This window comes from Marmota monax, unplaced genomic scaffold (genome assembly GCF_021218885.2).
Source record: "Marmota monax isolate L192 unplaced genomic scaffold, Marmota_monax_Labrador192_F-V1.1 WCK01_AAM20220418_F8-fsc00344, whole genome shotgun sequence".
Classification (NCBI taxonomy): domain Eukaryota; kingdom Metazoa; phylum Chordata; class Mammalia; order Rodentia; family Sciuridae; genus Marmota; species Marmota monax.
This window is the reverse complement of record NW_026692430.1, coordinates 452,611-461,077: the sequence shown is the minus strand read 5'-3', so window position 1 is coordinate 461,077 and position 8,467 is coordinate 452,611. Positions and strand designations below refer to the sequence as shown.

Genomic DNA, 8,467 nt, shown 5'->3' with positions numbered 1-8,467 from the left:
CCCACTCCTGCCCCTCACCATGTCCTTTGATCTCAGCCTAAACATCACTGCTCCCTGAGGGAGCCTTGCCTGATCCCCACATGAGGGGACGTCCCTCGTTACCAGCTGCCACGGTACCCTGACACCTCCCCTTCTATACTATCCCTCCTTTATGTCTAGTGTCTGATTTCCTTGGTAAACTGTCAGCTCCATGAGGGCAGGAGCTGGGCCTTCTTCTCCACTGTCACCAACACCTAATAAAGGGCCTGATAAACGTAGTTCTGTGGTCTGAATGTTTGTCTTCCTCCAAATTCTCAAGTTGAAAGAAAACCTAACCCCCTGACCCAGGTGATGGTGTGAGGAGGTGGGGCCTTGGGAGGTGATGAGGTCAGGGGTGGAACCCACATGAATTGGGTTAAAGTCCTTGTAAAAGATCCTCAAGGAGAGCTCCTTTGCCCCTTCTGCATATCCACAGGGAGAAGATGGCTTTTCATGAGCCAGGAAGCCGACCTACACAGACACCAACCTGTTGGAGCCTTGTCTTGGACTTTCCAGCCTCCCCAACTGTGAGACATAAACTTCTGTTGTTTATAAAGTACCAGTCCATGATGGTTTGTTATAGCAGCCAAAATGGACAGAGGTACGAGGTATTTAATATGTGACAAAATAAGATGGGACAGGGGGTGGAAAAATCCTTTCCTCTCTGCACTAGAGAGTGGAAAGAGGACTTACATGGTGGTGGAGTGAGGGGAATGGGGGTGTGACTTTGCTTTCTGGGGAACCATCTCCATCCGTGGTGGAATATCACTTTTTTTTTTTTGGACTAGGGATTGAACTCAGGGGCACTTGGCCACTGAGGCACATCCCCAGCCCTATTTTGTTTTTTATTTCTTTTAAAGTCCATTTTGCCCAAAGGCAGTTTCCCAACCACAGAAGGAATGGGATCTTTCTTGGAAATCACAATATCTAATCAGTTATTACTGGTGAACTGCACTGCTGGGAAGAAATATTGATAAAAAATGCCAAGTCCCCAAACAGAACCTCTCACCTTGGCGTCTCGCGGTGCAGACTTAGTTACGCTGTGGAGGCCATTCGGTGAAATAGATAGAAAGATTGTGGAATGCTAAGAGGAACATTCCTTTGGCCAATTAGATTTAGTAGTTTATTTGAACAAGCAAAACAAAACAAAAGGAAGCAAAACAAAGTAAAGCAAAAAAAAAAAAAAAAAAAGGTCTAGAGAATCAGGCAGCCTCCAACCCAGAGCAGGTTGTGAGAACTCCAACCCACAGCGTGATCTGACAGTTATGGAAAGTGGAAGTGGGGTACAGAGACAACTTAATTGGCTACAGCTTAATTAGTTAATTGTTTCCAGGGCCTCCTGCTTTAATTAAAGCTCAGCTACTGTGATTAAATTCCAAATTGGTTTGGTCTGTTGGTTAGCGCAGGAGCCTAGTTCAAATAGACGGCACCTACAAAACTTTATTTAACCAGAATATGGGATTAGGAGACCTGGATTCAAGCCTAATTCCAGAACATCCTGGAGAAACCTCTGGCTTCAGGCTCATTGTTGTTATAAGTGGGTGCATCCTTACACCTCGTGTTATGAGGATTTAAAAAAAAAAAAAAAAGTTAAATTGAAAGTGGTTTTTACAAACTCGAAAGTGTTATAAAAATGATGTAATTTGTAGAATAACAGGAGATTTTGGCCTTTGGTTTATTGGGGAGGGAGTAATTATAATTTAACATGGTAAGGAGTTGATGGATGATAAAATGCCATGTAAATGCCTTAACAAACACATTCCAGGACCAGAATAAATTACACTGCATTAGCTTACCGTGTCAGAGTGGTCTGTGAACCAAGATTTGCCTAAATTTGCAAAGAAACATGGGATTTGGAGTTTTAAAAATCATTCCACGATTTGTCTGCTCATGGACCCTTGGTTCCGGCACTTTTTAGAAGGGTAGGCGCTGAAGTGTGTGTGGTGTGGGAAACGCAAATACCCCTCTTGGCCCATTTCCCTGTCCTTGTACTGGGTATCAGGCCAAGAGCTAAAGGGAACTTCCAGGACAGGAAGCAGGCAGGGGAGGGGGGCGGAAGGAAAGCTTCCTGGGCTTCACAAGATCACTGTCAGCTCTTTGGTGACACCTGCAGACCAAGGAGAGACAAGTCACAAAATGCCTTAGGCCAATATCAGTGCGATTTCTAAAGCCCCGAGGCCCAGGCAGTCACCTGGAGGAGGCCTTCAGATGCAGATTCCCACTGGGGCCCAGATCTGCCCTCTCCAGGAGCTCCAAGTGATGCTTTTGGGCTGCTTGTCCACAGCCACCCGGAAGGGACTTTCAGAGCAGGGACTGTCAAAGGTGGAAATGACGGAGCAGGTCCTCTTACAAATGGAGAGCATGCAAGAGGTTTCTTTCCCTAAGCCTGGTTTTCTTGTCTGTAATATCAAACCATGTGAGCTCAGAAAGTCTTTCAAAGACAGCAGAAAAAGCCACATTTGTCACTTTGGCATGAGGATTATTTTGAGCTGGAAGCAATTTAGAAGAAACAGATACAAGAAAACCTCCCTACCCTCCCTCTGTATGTCTAAAAGTAGAACAAAACCTTGTCCCTTCTCCCCTCTCCATCAGGAAGGATTAAGTCCATCCCCAGAGATGGCTTGAGACCCATATTAGCCAGGACTAGGCCAGGGGAATCTATGTGCCAATCTCGACTGTCAAGTCTCTACCTACAGTGAGTTCCCCACACCTTTGCCTTCCCACACTTTGCCGCTCATAGAGACTCACAGTCTGATTCCTTTGTTCATCATTTGTCTGAAAATGCATGGCCCGGTACATGTATGACTGAACATGTGGTGCGAGGCTATGTCATGTACAACCAGAGAAATGAAAAGTTGTGCTGCAGTTTGTACAATGAATCAAAATGCATTCTGCTGCCATATATACCTAATTAGAATAAATTAATAAATAAATTAAAAATGCATCGTTTACTGTTGAAGAGACTAATGAGCAAGAATTTGCAGATGACATCTTTGGTAGTTACTCTTTCCCTGGTTTTTCTTTCGTGTATACATGAAACATACATTTTAATACACTTGATTTTCTCTTGTCAATCTGTATTTTGTTTAAGGGTCCCAGAAAAGAAGTTACAAGGGTAGAGGGAATATTATGTTTGCCTCCCCTGCACTTCTCAATTCTAATATATGACAATGAGATCGCTTGCCCAGAGCCGGGCTGCTCGACAGAGCGGTGCACTCCTCATCTTTGCCCCTCAAGAGATTAGGCTGATTAGACTGGATGGCAGAGGCCACCAAAGATCAATCTGAGAGCCAAAAGCCATGGATATAAAAATGGCTGTCTCATACAATGGATATTTTTATCCCTGTCTTTGATATGCTGCTTGGTGGGGAAAGTAACCAGTTTTAGATGCGGTAGAAGATGTTCCTAGTTTCCAAACAAAACTTATATTTTCCAGATGGTAGGAGCCCAATCTAGATTGCCTGGGGAGAGGGAAAGGGGACTCTCGGAGTTAGAAATAACATTAAGTCCTTCTTACTATTATTTCTGGCCACAATAACAAAGAAAAGCAAACACCTCCAAACAGACTGCTCCAGCCAGTCATCTTCCAGGTGACAGTGGTACTTCCAAGCTGACTTTCACGGATCCTCAGGGTATCTGCTTCCCCAGGTCCTGTGGGGAGTGGGGACGGGGTCCTGGGGAATTCACAATGCCTCCTGGTAGCCATGCTAGGGGGGAAACAAATAGGACTATTGGGTTTTGATTCGAGGATGTTTAAAGACAAATTCAACTATATTAGCTATAATTGGTCCAAGCTTTGGAATGAATTACCTTCAAAAAATAGCTGACGCCACACTTTATAATCCAGGGATTTGGAACAGATCACCCCCAAACCACAATTAATTGGCAGAATATGGAAAATAAGCACTGACTCATGGAAGTCATTAACACAGCCATTTAAAGGAATGGTTAAGCTATATGAACTTAGAGACGCAGAATCGACTCTCGTGTATGCAATCTGGCGCGAGGTAGTGGAAAATTCCCCGAACCGGGAAGCAGAAGATAAGAGCTTTGCCCCTGAATCTTCCCCTTACTGGATGTGTGTCCTGCGTCTCTCCAGGATTCAACTTTTTACATCCGTGAGGTGAAGGATGATCTCCCCGTTCCCTTCCAGGCTCAGGATTTTATTACCTCAAAATGAGGAGAGCCCAAAGTAAAATTTACAACTTCTACAGAAGAAGAATGTCCTAGCAAGACCCCCGTGGACTCCGGGGTGGAAGGCAGCGCTCTCTGTTCTGTTCTGGTGGGTCCCGGGGAGCTGCAGACGGCAAGCTGCTCGTCGGCTGGGGCCTTGGTCACACTCAGGGTTTCTCCTCCGCAGGCAGAGAGTGTACACAGCAGGACCCTGGGCTTGTTGAGTGGAGGAGGGCCTGAAAAGAGTCATCTTAATTTAGAAATCCGCAGGTTCAGGCAAAGCTTCAGTGCAGTTTCCTTCCCTGTACGTGCAATGACAGTCCTGTTTCCTCTTTAAGTCCAAATTCCAAACGAGACCACTGCTGACTCTGTTTCCTGACTCCCAGCCCCCACCCCCAGCATGTCCGGATCCATCTACCCATTTAGGGCCACTGACAAAGTCACAAGCTTACTGATGACCTCCGTGTTGGTAAACCAAGCAGCCCTCTTATGGGACCTCTCACCAGTTACAGTTTTCTCTCTTAAAATCTCTTAAAGCTTAACCCTGCTGTCCGCCTTCTGTTTGGGGCATGCTCCTGGGGCTTGGTGCCCTCCCCCTCTTTGGGTTTCCCTCTGCCTCCCAGGATTGCTTGTCCCCAGCACCCTTCCCAGGCTCACCATTCCCCCTGGAGTGCTGGAGCGCCACAAGATCCAGCCCCAGACTGAACCCAGGGCCTTCCTTGTGCATGCGAGGTAAGCACTCTGCCAACTGAGCTATGTCCCATCCCCATTAACAATTAGGCAGATGCTTCAGCAAAGAAGATCTGCCTGTCAAGTGGGTGCATGAAAAGATGCTCAACAGTGTTAAAGCCGCACCACTGACCTACCCCAATGACCAAAATTTAATAAACAACAGCAAAACCTGAAAACCCAACAACATATATTAGAAGTGAAGATGCAGGGCAACTAAACCTCATACCTGCTGGCAGGTGTACAAAGTGACACAGACATTTTGGAAAATAGCTGAATTGTTCTATTTATCATTAACCATAAACTTTGACAAGCCAGCACCCTGATCTAGGTATTTATGCTAAAGGTGTGAAAACCTGTATTCATATTAAAAGCCTGTATGTGGCCGGATGCAGTGGTGCACACCTGTAATCCAAGTGATTTGGGAGGCTGAGGAAAGAGAATCACAAGTTCAAGACCTGCCCCGGAGACTTAGCAAGACCCTGTCTCAAAATAAAAAATAAAACAGGGCTGGTAGATTACCAGTGGTAGATTACTCCTGGATCATACACGGTACTGTTTTTTTTTTTTTTTAAGGCTACATGTAGAACTTTACAGCAGCATTATTCATCAATACTGAAAAGTGGAAGCAACCCAAGTGTCCTTGAGCGGCTGAGTGGCACATCCCAGGTGATGTCACATTACTCAGTAACAGTCAGAAAGGGCCCACAGCACAGATGGCTCTCAGATGCACTCTGCTAAGTGAAAGAAGCAAGATCCCGAAGATTATATGCCATATGTTTTCACTTATAGAACATTCCTGAAAAGGTGAAAATATAGAGGCTGAGACTGCCGCAGTGATTGACAGTTTTAGGAATAAGGGGAAGATGTGACTACAGAGGAATTTGGGGCGAGATGAAATTATGATGTGTCCCCATTGTCGTGATGGTTATGAGAATCTAGGCATTTGCCAAAATTCCTGAACTTTACTATATGTGAATTTTAAAAATGTAAGTACAATATGTCCCAAACCAAGTCTGGAACCCCGTCCCTCCTCCAGGACACGCTGTGCTGCATCCTCCTCCAGCTCAACAGGGCTGGGCTCTGTGGCAGCTAGGCACAGGTGGGGTGCCAAGAGTCCCTGCTGCCACTCCACCTGCAGTCACTCCCTCCCTGGACTCTCTGCTTCACATAGACCTTCTCAGCCCTCGCCTTTTAGATGCAACTAATCTCCCCATTCTGCTCTTGCCTGCCGCCAATCAGTGTTCCAAAGAGCTGCCCGAACAAACTTTTAAAAAGTGCTCATTTGGTCACTGTCCCCTTGCTGACAACGTTCAGGGGACCTCCCACGGGTCTTCAGAAGAAATTCAGAATCTTCACCTGCCGCAGTCTGGCTGGGCACAAAATCACGAGCCACTCAAGCAGTGAAACTGCCGCCAATGCCCCGAACGCTCCCGGGAAAATCGCAGACCGACCCACGCGGCGTTCTCCCGGACACCAACAGGAAGTCCCTCCTCCGGAATTCCCTCCTACCGCACTTCCCCAACCAATGGGAACTCTCCAGGAGACTCCAAGGTGGACAGCAGGAGTCCAATATCCATATGAATGCAGATCTTACATAATCATATCATCTCAATGGCTTGCTGGCGTCACCTTTCAACCAAAAATGCCCTGCGTCATACTACTTGGCTGTGGCTCTTAGCATTCACCATCTGGTCGGGCTCCCGCGCTCTCCAGCTTCTCCCTCGCCCACCGCCACTCCAGCAGGCTGCCCGTGGCTTCCTCAGAAGCATCCCATGGGCTCCATTGCCCTCAGGGGCTCTGCCATGCTCCTCTCTTGGCACAGCCATGGCTCCCCCTACCACCTGTCCTACTAACCACCACTCGTATTTACAAGATTGCTCAAATGTTCCCTCTTGAAGACTTCCAGGGTTCCCCAGACTCAGGTGGTATTATGGTTTGGATCTTGAATGCCCCCCAAAGGCCCATAGCTGGGAGTGGTGATGTGTACCTGTAATTGCAGTGACTCAGGTGGCTGAGACAGGAGGATGGCAAGTTGGAGGCCAGCCTCAGCAACTTAAAGGAGGCCATAAGCAATTTAGTGAGATCCTATCTCACTGTAAAAAAGGGTCCAGGAGGGGGCTCAGTGATAAAAGTGCCTGTGGGCTAGATTCCCCAGTACTGGGAAAAACAAAAACATGGTAAATAAAGACTTGGTTTGCCCATGGTGCTGGGAAGAGGTGGGGGAACCTTTGGGGGGGGGGTGCCTAGGAAGTTAGGTCATTCGGGTTGTGCCCTTGAAGGGAGTCCTGGGACTCTGGCCCCTTCCTTTGTCTCTTCACTTCCTGGCCACCACAATGTGAGCTGCTCTGTTCTGCTCCTGCCTTGATGTTCTGTCTCACCACAGACCCAAATCCAACAGAGCCAACTGACCATGGGTTGAAACCTCTGAAACTGTAAGCCAAAATAAACCTTTCCTTCTTTTAAGTTGGTTTTCTCAGGTATTCTGTCACAGTAGCACAAGCTGACTAACTTAGGCATGAAAATTTTTTTTAAGGTTTTCATGTTATATTGGAATTGATCTTCAGGGCACTTATACCAATTGTAACAAGAATGAAAATTTTCTGTCTTCCTTGGCTGTGCTTCTCAAATGGTGGTCTCTGGACTAAGAGCATCATTGTCTCCTAGGAACTTCTTAGAAAATGTGCTTTTTCAGATCCCAACTCAGACTTTCTGAATCAGAAACTCCGGGGAGAGGGTCCTGAAGTCTTCCTTTCAACAAGCTCCCTAGGTTTCAGAATCATGGACTGATTGCTCCATGTCCATGAGTAACCCCAAGAACTGGTTGTACACATGTCTGATTAATCACGAATAATGATTCAATAACCACACTTCCCTGAGCCAGCCAACCACTGCCAGCCGATTGGTGATCAACCATCACCAATAATAAAAATAAACCCCTCATTTGCATAGGGTGACCTGATCTAAGGTGGTTTTTCTAAGTTTGGTCTTCATAAATGCCCTGTAAGGTAGCTCTAACAGTTATTGCTCTCTCCGTTGTGTAGACAAATTAACTGAGGCACGTGAAGTTTAGAAAACTTGCTTAAAATCACACAGTGGCTAAATGACAAAGTTATAATAAAAGCTTTCTGACTTCTAGTCTAATATTCTATTCCGCTTGCCAGGCTGTCAATGTATATAAGCAATCCTTACCATCAAAGTGAGCTTCATGGATATTATAATTGCCCGTGCAATAAAGATAATTCAGAAATGGCCCTTCCTCTTAGAGGAGATACAAAGCTGCCTCACTTCCTAGTTCACTCCAGCTTTCTGCCCTTCATGCTAGTGAGGGGTAGCCTTGTCCCTTGATGCAGGAACATTTGTCTGACCTACCCTATGCCATCATCTTGCCATCTATCCATTTCTACCTTCCTCAGCAGAGGCAGAGAGAGTCTGCGTCAGTCCCAGAGGCTGTCCCCCCATCAGTCTATGGGGATGGAGCTCCACAGTGCTCAGCCAGCGGCAGCCTGACCAGCTCAGAAAACAGTCTCTGCTTTTTCGAAAGGCC

The 8,467-nt window shown here is 46.4% G+C and overlaps 1 long non-coding RNA gene across 1 annotated transcript; it reads right to left on the bottom strand.

The window, feature by feature from the left end:
* Positions 1-883: 883 nt before the first annotated feature.
* Positions 884-6,413, bottom strand: LOC124091772 (uncharacterized). The gene is made up of 4 exons (XR_006851432.2): positions 6,280-6,413; positions 4,092-4,427; positions 2,210-3,725; positions 884-2,125 (listed from the first exon to the last, which is right to left on the bottom strand). It is a non-coding gene; the product is annotated as an uncharacterized LOC124091772 (long non-coding RNA).
* Between the last annotated feature and the right edge of the window lie 2,054 nt (positions 6,414-8,467).